Source organism: Mastomys coucha, unplaced genomic scaffold (genome assembly GCF_008632895.1).
Source record: "Mastomys coucha isolate ucsf_1 unplaced genomic scaffold, UCSF_Mcou_1 pScaffold16, whole genome shotgun sequence".
Taxonomy (NCBI): Eukaryota; Metazoa; Chordata; class Mammalia; order Rodentia; family Muridae; genus Mastomys; species Mastomys coucha.
Window position 1 is genome coordinate 56,167,140 of NW_022196898.1, and position 12,390 is coordinate 56,179,529.

A 12,390-nucleotide genomic window follows, 5' to 3' on the forward strand; every position below is an offset into this window, starting at 1 on the left:
CAGTCAAAGATTTCTCTGCTCTATAGAAGCATGCTTGACTCCATTTTGGGACTTAGTTAAGAATTTTTATTCTACACATGTACTCATGTGCGTGTGTGTATGTGTGTGTGCACACGCATGCCTCTGTGTGTGTGTGTGTATGTGTTGTATACAGGTGAAGAACAAAGCCGTATATTTACATGTCTGCACAAAGAATCTCTGGAAGTTCAGAGAATCCAGAAGAGAACTTCATATTTTGTTAAGCAATTAAGTTACAGAAAATGGAAAAATCAAGAAAGCCCTTAGCAAGTCCCCTAGCATTCATGCAAGAAAGTCTTGTGTGTGTGTGTGTGTGTGTGTGTGTATGTGTGTGTGTGTGTGTGTGTGTGTGTGTGTGTAAGACAGAAAACAATGTCTAATGTTGTTACTTGGCACCAACCAGTCCTGCCCCCTTTTACTTTAAAGACAGATTCTCTCCCTGGCCTGGAGTTTTCCAAGTATCCTAGACAGGCCTGGAATTTACCAAGTAGCCTCGTGGGAGATTGAACATGTTACAGGAATTCCTTATAATCCACAAGGACAGGCAATAATAGAGAGAACTCATCAAATACTTAAGAATCAGCTTGATAGGGTGAGGACTGCTAATCAGTTTTATTCACCCCATCATGCTCTGACGCATGCTCTGTTCGTGATTAATCACCTTAACACTAACGAGCAGGGAGAGACTCCTATGATGAGACATTGGGGTCCAGTAGCTTTTAAAGCGCAACCTTTAGTGAGATAGAAAGACCTTTTGACTGGGGCCTGGAGAGGCCCCGATGTTCTAATGACCTCGGGAAGAGGCGATGCATGTGTTTTTCCACAGGATGCAGAATCCCCCATCTAGATTCCAGACCGACTGGTCCGACCGGCCCCATGTCTCCCGCACAAGAAGGCGCAGAGAGAAGAAGAAACAGAAGCAGGAAGAACAGATGCTGGAGAAGATGAGAAAACTTTCTCTGGCCCCCTCACGAGCTGCAACCACGACGACCACCCCGATACCGACTTGGGGACAACTAAAGAGACTGACTCATGAGGCAGAAAAGATGGTTCTGAGAACCGGGAAGACACTTTCATCAGAGACCATGTTTGTGGCTATGCTCGCCTTAATAGCTACACAGGTGACTGTGGTAAAAGGAGAGAGTTTTTGGGCTTATGTTCCAAAACCACCACTACTTCATCCAGTGGGGTGGAATGAGCAGAACCATATTGAGGTTATGACAAATAATTCGGAGTTATTAGGCGGTCTTCAAGACTTTGACAGGAACCATCATATTTCTAAACATGTAAATTATGTAAGAAGATCTGACACGGTTCCTATTTGCCTAGCGCTTAAAGGAGCTGCACCATTTGGGTGTCTGCCAGTCAATTATCGATCCTTTTTGACTGACTCTCCTGATAGAGAAGGCAGTTTTAAACGCTAGATATAGAAATTAGAATTTCAGACGTTAGGTTATACAATTTATAATGAGACTTTTGAGACAGTGACTCAGTTACCGATTCCTAATTGTTTGGAAGCTTACAGAGATAAAGATTATTTTTGGAATAGTGCAGCTACTGAGTACCCTGCTTGGCTAGACTGTAGATTTCCACGATCAGCCTCAATTTTTCACCCCAGGGGAACTCAAGATACAATAACAGATTTTCAGTCCGTAGTCCAAATCATGATTATAGTACCTCCCCTTTTATTTCAGATCGGTTTCATAAGTTTAATTTTGATATGGGAAGCGAACCTCTGAGACGCTGGTTCACTCCAGGTTTCGTAGCCCCAATTTGGGTTGGTCATTCTGTTATGTATAACACCACTACTATTCAACCGGACTTGTTTAGACTTGCTACAGCTACAAATATAATTTTGTTACAGAAACCTAAATCTCCAACTAGCTCTCCTATCGCAGTTAAGGCTTGTGTCTCTTACCCGTATGCTGTTTTACTTGGTAATGTTACAAATGTTAATATTACTAATCTGAGAAAATCTTTTCTTGTTCATTGTACTTCCTGTCAATTAACCAATTGTATAGATCCTAGCTTAATTAAAGAATCTATGGTTTTGATTTTACTAAAAAGACCTACTTATGTCATGTTGCCTGTAGAATTAGGTAATATTCCTTGGTTTGATAATTCTAGATTACAAACCTTAAAGAGATTGAATGAGCTTATTAGACCTAAGAGATTTGTTACAGAGCTAATTTTAAGAATTACTGCTTTAATCACAATTTTAACCTCGTTTACATTTTCTGCCACAGCCCTAGTTCAACAGATACACACTGCTCATTTTGTCAATGATATACATAAAAACATTTCCATAGCTTTAACAGAACAATATATATTGAATAAGAAATTGGAGACAAAGGTCAATGCTTTAGAAGAAGTAGTTTTAGCCATGGGACATGATGTAGCGAATATAAAAGTTAGATTAACTACCAAGTGTCATGTTTCATTTCAGTATATCTGTGTCACTCCATTACCCTATAACTCAACTATGGACTGGGAAAGAACTAAGGCCCATTTACAGAGAGTATAGAAAGATACAAATATCTCCCATGATATGGAACTACTGAAGACAGAAATTTCAGATATTAGTAAAAGTCATTTGGATACTTAGAACATTGATGAATTGGCCAGAGATTTAAAAAACAATCTAATGACATTGAATCCCTTGGACTGGGTTCAATACTTAGTATTGCTGGCTACTGTTGTTGGCATTATTCTAATAGTGATTATTGTACTTCCATTTGCCTTTAGAGTTCTTCTGAGATCCCTAGCCACCGCACACTTGCGTGATGGCAGTATTTGAGGCGAAAACTTCAAGGAAAGTCAGTCTCCTGCCTCCACATTGACGCCTGGCACCCCAAACTCAGAGGTGGCCCAGATATGTCTTCGTACTTGTGTGCTAGGAACTCACCAAGATATCATTTCTTCACAGTTAACAAAAGAAAATTCGGACTTTGCTTTCTGACCTTCATCAATGTTCCACCTTCCTAGTCAAACCCTGGCTTGGAATGTTTAGCCTCCAGCATTGGGGGAAGGGCATTAAAGCTTACAGAATGAACAAACTATCCCAGGGCAAGATCAGGTGAAATCCTCATTCTTAGTCAACATAGGCAGGCCATATTAGATTTGCAGCTGAATCACTCCTAGGAACTAGCCTAGCAGGTGTTTCCTGGGGCTAGCTCCCGCTGGCCCAGAAAAGCAACTTAGTTGAAAAGCTTACCTGGGCCCACCCAGTCTGTAACCATAGCAACGAGCTGAAGAGGAGCTGTTATCTGCTTTTTAGAAGCCAGGTGATTCTGGTCAGAGCTAAACTTTCTTTCAGATTGTAATCCTTGTTTAGTTCCTGCTAAATTAACATGTATTTACTTTGCTGCCTGACTCATTGTGTTCCTAACGTAGAGCTATGTACCTTCATTTTGTTTTGATGTATTTTGACCATTGTACCATCTAACTTTTTTAAACCTGACTCCATATTTGAAAAATACACTCAGATTTTACACCACCCATGTGTAGTCTGTTTGTCAAAGCCGAATCCCGTACCCACCTGGCCAGAATCCCTTGTCCCGCGGAACAGGGACCCCGCGAGAAATCCCGGTCCGTGGCACACGACCACTGCTCCCAGCTTTCTCTTTTTAAAATGTGAGCTCCAGGGATTGAATTCTGATCTTTGGGTTTAAAAGGCAAGCACTTTATCTCCTGAGGCCTCTCCCCAGCCACTGGAGACCTCTTTATTGAAAAGTTATTTCTAAACACCTTTCATCCCAGCACTGAGGATGCTGAAGCAGGAGGATCTCTGGGTTCAAGACCAGCCTGGTCTACAGACCAATCTGGAATACACAGGGAAACTCTGCAGAGAAATAAGGTTATTCTGGTGGCATCAACGAAAGAAGGAAGTGTCAAATTGATTAATAAAAGAAACAGAATAATATAAAAAGTGACCCTGGGTGACCCCTGACAGGGTAACACAGAAGAAAGTACAGCTTGCCAAGCAGGACAGACGAGTCAGACTCTGGTGACAGACCAGGGGGTTGTGGGTTCTCCTGCTTTGTCACAACCTGTAGACATCTCCCTACACCAGCAGAGCATTACTGTATCTCAATGTGAAACTCAGATGCCCCAAATTAACTTCATTTGCAAAACTCTAGAGGCTTCTAGAACACTAGAGGTGGTATACCACGGTGGTGGCTCAGCTTGGAATCTGGAGTCAAATAAATGAAAATTAGAAGCCTGGCTCTCACACCACAACACTGAGCAACCAGAAAATCCCTTAATCTGCAGATCAGAATATCCATTTGTGCTACCCCTGTCCATTGCCGGCTGCATTACTCAGAAGAGAAGGCTGTACACCTTGCCTGGACGGCATAGTAATGCTGGCCCTGGACAGAGAGGTTGAGCCAGCCCTGAGGACAGAGCAAGGGAGAGCTAGCCCTGCCACTCATCTGCCATGAGGTAGCTTCAGCTGAGGAGAGATGCCTGCCCCCCCCCCAATCACTTGCCCCTCACTACCTACAGCAGTTGATATAACTGGACCTGGGATTATGAGAGCATGTAAACTGGCCCTACGTCTTACCTGCTGCAGCACTCATGAGAGCGGGCCTTGCACCTCACCTGGGCAGCACAATAGATCTGAACCTGTTGGAGGAGACTCAAGCGAGCTAGCTAGCCCAGGGGGTGAGAGTATGGGAGAGCTAGCCCCACCACTCATCAGCCTTGAGGTGGGGTGGGGTGGGGCTGGGGGCGATGCCCTCCCCCCTTTCACCTGCAGTAGTCCAGAGAGCTCACCCTGGGTCATAAGAGTGAGAGAGCTAGCCCTGTCCTCTCCCTGGCTATAGCACTGGGGAAAGTGACCTCTGCACTGGACAACACCGTGGAGCTGACCCAGACGGTGAAGGCATCAGCTGAGCCAGCCCCAAGGGTGTGAGAGTGGGAGAGCTGGCCCAGGCCCTCTCTGGCTGTAGCACTTGGGAGGGTGAACCCCTGCACCTTGACAAAGCAGCACAGTGGAGCTGTCTTTGGAGTTGTGAATGTGTCTGAGCTGGTTCCGAAGGCATGAGAGCAAAAGAGCTGACCTTACCTCCTGCAGACAGAGGAACTGGGTGGCCTAGCTGGAGCCGTGCTGCGCAGCTTGCCCCAGTGGTGCAGATAAGGAAGAGCTAGTCTGCCATCCAGACCCGAATTCAGGGCTCTGACTTGGCCCACCCCACAATCTGTATCATCTGCAAATGGTTGGGATGTGTGAGGGGGCCAGTCCTGCTGATCCAGGGCTGCAGAGTCTCCTGGGTAGTGGTTGGGATGTGTGAGGGGACCAGTCCTGCTGATCCAGGGCTGCAGAATCTCCCTGACCCGGGGCAACAACAGGAAAACTGGGAGGAGTCCCAGTGAGGATACAGTACTGATGATGTCACAGAAGCCAGAGACCTCGAACCAAGCAAAGACCAATGACTCATTGCATTGAGCATTCACAAGTGAAGATGTGCGGACAGAGAGATATACTGTGGGACTACAGATTTCGCAATGAGTGTGTGTGTGTGTGTGTGTGTGTGCGTGTGTGTGTGTGTGTGTGTGTGTGTGTGTTGTTATTTTGTAGGGGAAGACTGCAAGGGTGAAGGGTGAATATGAAAGGGTAGGTAGATGAGCAGGACTGACCAGGGTTCATGATGTGAAACTCACAAGGAATCAATAAAAAGTTTTTAAAAATCCAAAGCTGAGCTGAAGAGATGTCTCAGCAGTTAAGAGCACTGACTGATCTTCCAAAGGTCCTGAGTTCAAATCCCAGTGACCACATGGTGGCTCACAACCATCCGTAATGAGATCTGACGCCCTCTCCTAGTGCAGTGTACTTAGATATAATAATAAATCTTTAGGCCAGAGCGAGCAGGGCTGGAGCGAGCAGGGTCGACTGTATTGAGCAGAGGTCCTGAATTCAAATTCCCAGCAACCACATGATGGCTCACAACCATCAGTACAGCTACAGTGTACTCATATACATTAAATAAACAAACAAATAAATAAATAAATCTTTTTTAAAAATCCAAAGCCAAGAAAAAAGATATTCATCTGAGAGCTGTGGATTATAAAAGAGATACTGTCCAGTGGGCTATGAGGATCTGAAAGGAAAAGTAATCCAGGAAAGGTACATGATAATTAGAATGTTGGCTAGCTGGTGTAGGCTGGGAGCTCTGGAGCCCTGGGAGGGGCACAGTGTGTCTGAGTCTCCACCGTCAATTCCAAAGCATCTCCTAAGACCCATGACCACGGGGCTTCCCCAGGGGTGCTCAGGGCCACAGCTGGAGTGTGCAGTAGGAACAGAGAGGGAGGAGATCCTGGGAGTTATGAGTCACTGGAGTGCTTGCCTTCAAAAGTGTGCCCTTCCACATTGACATCCTTGGCCTGCACTGCTGCTGAGAGCTACGATGGAGTCCGAGGCCCATGCAGTCACAGAGGGCCGTGTCAATGTCCATGGCCTATACTGCCACTGGAGACCATGCTGAGGTCTGTGGTGTGTGCTGATGCTGAGACCATGTGAATGTCTATAGCCCGTGTTGTCACCAGAAACCATGTGGAAGTCCGTGATCCATGCTGACTGCAATGGGCAAGGAAACCACTTTTCCAGTGGTATTGATGACTGCAGACACACAGTTGAGAAAAACAGACATAGAAGGCTTCTATGACAACCCTGCCCCCACTCGATTCTGCCAAAACAAAACAAAACACCATCACCAACAACAAAAGAGTAACAGTTTAGGCAGAAAGCCATCAAAAAATAACTCTTAAAAATCATGATAAGGGGGCCTGGAGAGATGGCTCAGCGGTTAAGAGCCCTGTCTGCTCTTCCAGGGGTCCTGAGTTCAATTCCCAGCAACCACATGGTAGCTCATCTGTAACGGGATCTGATGTCCTCTTCTGGTGTGTTGGAAGACAGCTACATACATAAATAAATAAATAAATAAATCTCTTTTTAAAAATCATGATAAGGATGCTAAAGTGTAGCTCTCCACAGTGTATGGCTTCTGCGCAGTGGGGAAGTTTTCTTTAAGGGAATGGCTACTGGGAGTGTGACAATGCTGCTGCTGCTGCTGCTGCTGTTTCTCCTCCTCTTCCTCCCCTCCCTCCCCTCTCCTCTTCCTCATTCTTCTTTTGGGGAGGGACCACAAGTATGGTGGGGGTGGGGGGACTGGAAAGACTGGGAAGTGTGATCATGGTGCATGAAATGAATTTCCAAATAATAATAAAAATATTATGTTGAAGAAAAAAAAAGTGTGGATGGGTGGTGGCGGCGCACACCTTTAATCCCAGCACTTGGGAGGCAGATCTACAGAGTGAGTTCCAGGACAGCCAAGGCTACACAGAGAAACCCTGTCTCAAAAAAAAAAGTGTGCCCTTAGTGGAGGCCCCAAAGTTAGATAAGTTGGTACCTTGCCTTCGAAGAAGATATTGGGACCCTCTCCCTGTGTGATGCTTCCTGGTCTCCAGGAGGTAAAGGGACCTTCTCCATCACATGCTCCCTCTACTGAGTACTGTGCTGTCATCAGTCCATAGCGAAAGGAGCAAGTGGCCATGGATGCAGGCCTCTGAATGTGAGCCAAAACAAACTTCTCCTGCTTTTAAGTTATCCCAGGTTTCTGTTGCAGTGACCTCATTAACACACGCTGACACACTGTCACTTATTAACACGAGCTCTCGGGGAAAAATATATGGGCTCTGAGCTTTCGGTCTCTTACCTATGAAAGGGAGGATTTGGACTTGTCACCACCTCTCAGCATCCATGCTCTCAATCTTTTGTCAGACTGTGCCAGCCAATCATGACACTGTGGCTGCTTATGCCACCCTGTTTTTTAAAACACCCACACACATACAGACACACAAACACACGCATACACACATACACACACAAACACACACACACACATATGCCTATGTTAAAGGCCAGTAGACAACCTCAGATATAATCCTCAGGAGCATTGTCTACCTCACTTGAGACAATTAGGCTAGGCTAGCTGGCCAGTGAGCCCCAAGGAGCCTCCTGCCTGCACCTCCCCAGCACTGGGATTCTGGGAACTGAACTTAGGTCTTTGTACTTGAAGGACAAGTGCTTTACCAGCTGTTATGCTCCTAGTCCCTAACCACTGATCTTTCTTTTTAACTGTACTCATCATTTTTATTTCATGTGCATGGGTGTTCTGCCTGCATGGATGTCTGCGCACCATGTTCCCACTGAGGTCAGAAGAAGTTGGATCCCCTACAACTGGAGTTGCAGACAATTGTGAGCTGCCATGTTGTCTGGACAAGCTGCCAGTGCTGTCACCCACTTGGCCATCTCTCCAGCCATTAACTACAGATTTTTGTTTGGTTAGTTAGTTTTGGTTTCTTAAGACAGAGTTTCTCTGTATAGCCTCAGCTGTCCTGGAACTTGCTCTGTAGATCAGGCTGGCCTCAAACTCAGAGATCCCTCTGCCTCTGCCTCTCCTCTGCCTCTCTGCCTCTCCCTCTCTGCCTCTTCCTCTTCCTCTTCCTCTGCCTCTGCCTCTGCCTCTGCCTCTGCCTCTGCCTCTGCCTCTGCCTCTGCCTCCCAAGTGCTGAGACTAAAGGCATGCACTGCTACCACCTAGCTTAACTACAAATCTTAACTGCCTCTCTAAACGTTCTTCTCCACTCCCACAGCTACCAGTCACATCCAGTTCACTCATGCCAGGATGAGGCAGGACAACATCCCTTCTCAGAGACAATTTCAGCCCCCAACCAGATACAGACCTGAAGAGCCACACTAGAGTGGCTGAGGGATCCGCTCTGCACTTCCTCAACCTCACTGAACCCAGTGTTTCTCTTCGGGGGCGGGAGAATGCCAGACCTGGAGGTGAATGCCTGAAATCTCAGTACCTAGGCTGAGGGAGGCAGAACGATTGTTGCTAACTCAAAGCCAGCCAGGGCTACATAGTGAATCAAGCCTGGGATAGAGAGAGAACCTCCGCATCAAAAAGGAAAGAATGGGAATGTGATGCTGGCTGGCATGCGGAGCAGCCCGTAGTACACTGCACACATTCACACAGAAAGAACTTAGGCCTCTGCGTGCAGGGTGCTAGAGACATACCCTAGTGCCCTCATTTCTTCTCTCTGGGTCCCAGGTTGGGGTATCCTGGGCTTTACTCCTCTACCTGCTTGTATGTTTCAGGGCTCGCTTGCCCAGTTAATAGGCTCACAAGCAGGTCAGTTTTTCAGGAGCAGAGTAGAAATGGACATCTAACCATCCATATGCTGCTTTGCCATCAGGAACCCAGGCTGCAACTTGACCAGCCAGGAGGAAACACCAGCCTGAGGGCTGGACTGAGGGTGAGCCAATCTTATCTGGAAGAGGGCGGGGCAGGGAGCTGATTCTGAAGACCCTCCCCTCCAAGAGTAGCCAACAATCAAATATACCCATGTCTTCATTCGCTGGAACTCGTCTTTGGTTTAAACTGAAAGGGCTCCTTCGACTCGCTTTTGAAGCTGCTTTTGAAGTTACCCGACTATGAGTAACTCCTTTAGTTTAGAACTGGCTATGGCTATAGTCATGCTGCGGATTCTGGAGTGTTTGCCAAATCCAGTTTACAAGTTGTTTCCAAATATGATGACATTTGTAGGGATACTAAAATTAACAAATATTGAAGTTGACATGCTATTTTCTGAAGGCATTTCCTTAAACATTTGTTAGTTTCATTTTCTCCTTTTCTTATTTTACAGCCTCCGAAGTCCTAGCTCCCCAGCCTTCTCTGAGCTTTGAAAGCCCACTCCACAGGTTTACATCCAGAACCAGGGATTCTGGGTCACCCCTAACTCCAGATGCTGCAGAGACCACCTACCCTTAGTCATCGACCAGGCAAGGTCAAGTTGAGCGACTTTGCTCCAATATAGAAAACAAAGTGAATTATTGAACATCAGGCTAAACGTGAGTTAATGTTTAAATGTTCTATTGGACTTTCCTTGAATAAATTTACCCAGGAGGCAATAGTGTGACAGGGTTTGGATAAGCACAAGAAATGTCCCCACCTGCTCCTCTCCGGCTCCCCAGGAGGGGGCGCCCGCATAGCAGCCCAGGTTGCTGTCTACTTGGCTAGGATTTACAGCTGCAGTGCCTAGCACTTCAGTCTGTGCTAGCCCAAGGGCCACAAGGGGGGAGGTTCTTGCCGTTTGCATGCAATGTTTGGGGCATTTTAAAGCATTGATTTTAAAAGTTCACCAGCAAATGAGGGAGAAATCCTGCCCCAGCCAGGACTACATGAGTTCAAGGTCAACCTTTTGGAGGGTGGGAAGGTGCTGCCTTCCTCAGGAGGGGTCCACACTCAGCCCCCAAGCAGGTCACACGGAAGGGCTAGCAGGAGACCTTATGAGAGGTCTGGCAAGGCAAGCAAGCAAGGGAAGGGCTTTGCTTCACCCCGTTAAGTGAAATAGACATCTCAACGCTGGCAATTCTCTTATGGGCTTGTAGGTTAGCGAGAGAATCTCAAGCCTTGTGCAAACCAAAGCTAAAGCTTACTAGAATCTTACCTAATGCTTTAAAGCCAGTCCAGCACGAGGAAATCATTATGGGTAAGAATCTGGAAGGCACAAAGAAGGGAGTATCTTGCCCACGGTGACACACACAGATCAGGACTACAGCTAAGGCCAGGAGTTACGGCTCTACAGTGCACAGCCAGTCGCACTCTCCAGGCTTACTCACTACTCTTTTTACATTTTGAGCATGTGCACACACGCACATACCATGGTGCATGTTCCCGGAGGGCAATTTTCAAGAATCATCTTTCACTTTCTACAATGTAAAACCCAAGCATTGAAACAGGGTGCTAGGCTTGCCAGCAATGTTCTTTACCTGCTGATCCATCTCACAAGCCCAGTCCTAGTTATTCTTAACAGAGAAAAGCTACAGTGGTAAATCATCATGAGGCAGGGCACAGCGATAAAATTTACATTTATAAGCCGGGCAGTGGTGGTGCACGCCTTTAATCCCAGCACTTGGGAGGCAGAGGCAGGCGGATTTCTGAGTTCAAGGCCAGCCTGGTCTACAGAGTGAGTTCCAGGACTGCCAGGGCTATACAAAGAAACCCTGTCTTGAAAAATCAAAACCAAATCAAACCAAAACATAACAATTTACATTTATAGATGATTACAACAAAATGTGAAAAATGTGTTAATAATTTTAAATGTAAATTTAATAAGAACAAAATCTCGGTTTAAAAAAAAAATCCCTTGAACTTAGTGTGTGGTGGCACACATCAGTAACCTCTGCACCAAGACGGTTGTGTGGAAGGCCAGCCTGAGCTGCACAGGAGGCCCAGTCTCAAAAACAAACAAGAAGTGGGGATGGCAAGGTGACTCAGTAAATGATGGCTGCCAAGCCTGACAACCTGACACATCTCCAGGGCCCATGTGGTGGAAGGAGAGGATCAAGTGACCTCCACATATGCACCATGATGAGTATACAGAGATGCACACATGTATGCATGTGTGTGTGCGTGTGCACACACATACACACAAAATGTAACAAAAAGGCTTTTTGAAGAAAAAAACTAGAAGGAAAACATATGTAAAATATGTTCATGCACACATATAGCTCAGATATGTAGGTCATAAGCAAATGCTTGGTAAAACTGTAGCAAGAAGAGGGTTTTTGCTTCCTATTTTCCTGTAACTTCAAAGTCCCCTTTTAAGAAATCTTTTCTCCCAAGGCATTTTATTTATACATGTTTTTGTTTTATATTCCCAGGAAAAGAATCTCAGTATCTTCCTCCCGTGTGTTTTCATCTTAAGTTTTCTTTTAAAAAAAAAAAAAATTTTAAAGATTTGTTTTATATATGTGAGTACATTGTCACTGTCTTCAGACACACCAGAAGAGGGCATCAGATTCCATTACAGATGGTTGTGAGCCACTATGTGGTTGCTGGGGATTGAACTCAGGGCCTCTGGAAGAACAGTGAGTGCTCTTAATCAGTAAGCCATCTCTCCAGCCCTCATCTTAATTTTTCATAGTCCGTGCTGCCATCAAAGGATTTCAGTGCAATGAAACCAAGTCAGCAGGGTAGGAGTGGGTTATTCTGCCTGGTTCTCCTGGGTTTGTGAGCGGCACATCAATCACATCTGGAGCTGCCCATGTGTACCTGGTTAGCCTGGCAGTGAGTTCATTCTCTAGCTCTGTGGTCATCAGTGATGACCAGCGAACCCATGCTCCCTTCTGGCAGTTGGGAAGCAGGAACTTGAGCATGTGGTGATGAGGATGGGCTGTGTCTCTTGGGAGCATCAGCCAGCAAGTTCATGTGACCCATTATGGAAGTGAGTAAAGTTTTCTTTTGTTTTTAGCTAGGAAAAGCTTCCTTGCCTTTTAAAGAGTATTTGTTCCTGGGCTGTGTG

At 45.9% G+C, this 12,390-nt stretch overlaps 1 protein-coding gene across 2 annotated transcripts in view; it reads right to left on the minus strand.

Moving 5' to 3' along the window:
* Window positions 1–5,337, minus strand: part of LOC116093606 (glutathione S-transferase Mu 1) — a 29,529-nt gene extending 24,192 nt beyond the window's left edge. Inside the window, exons 1-2 of one of the 2 annotated variants that reach the window (XM_031375153.1) lie at window positions 5,087–5,337; window positions 4,583–4,644 (exon numbers count right to left, since the gene is read on the minus strand). The gene's annotated coding sequence lies outside the window, so the exon portion shown is untranslated. The remainder of the gene's footprint in view (window positions 1–4,582; window positions 4,645–5,086) is intronic. The other variant, XM_031375152.1, reaches the window with a different exon arrangement.
* Between the last annotated feature and the right edge of the window lie 7,053 nt (window positions 5,338–12,390).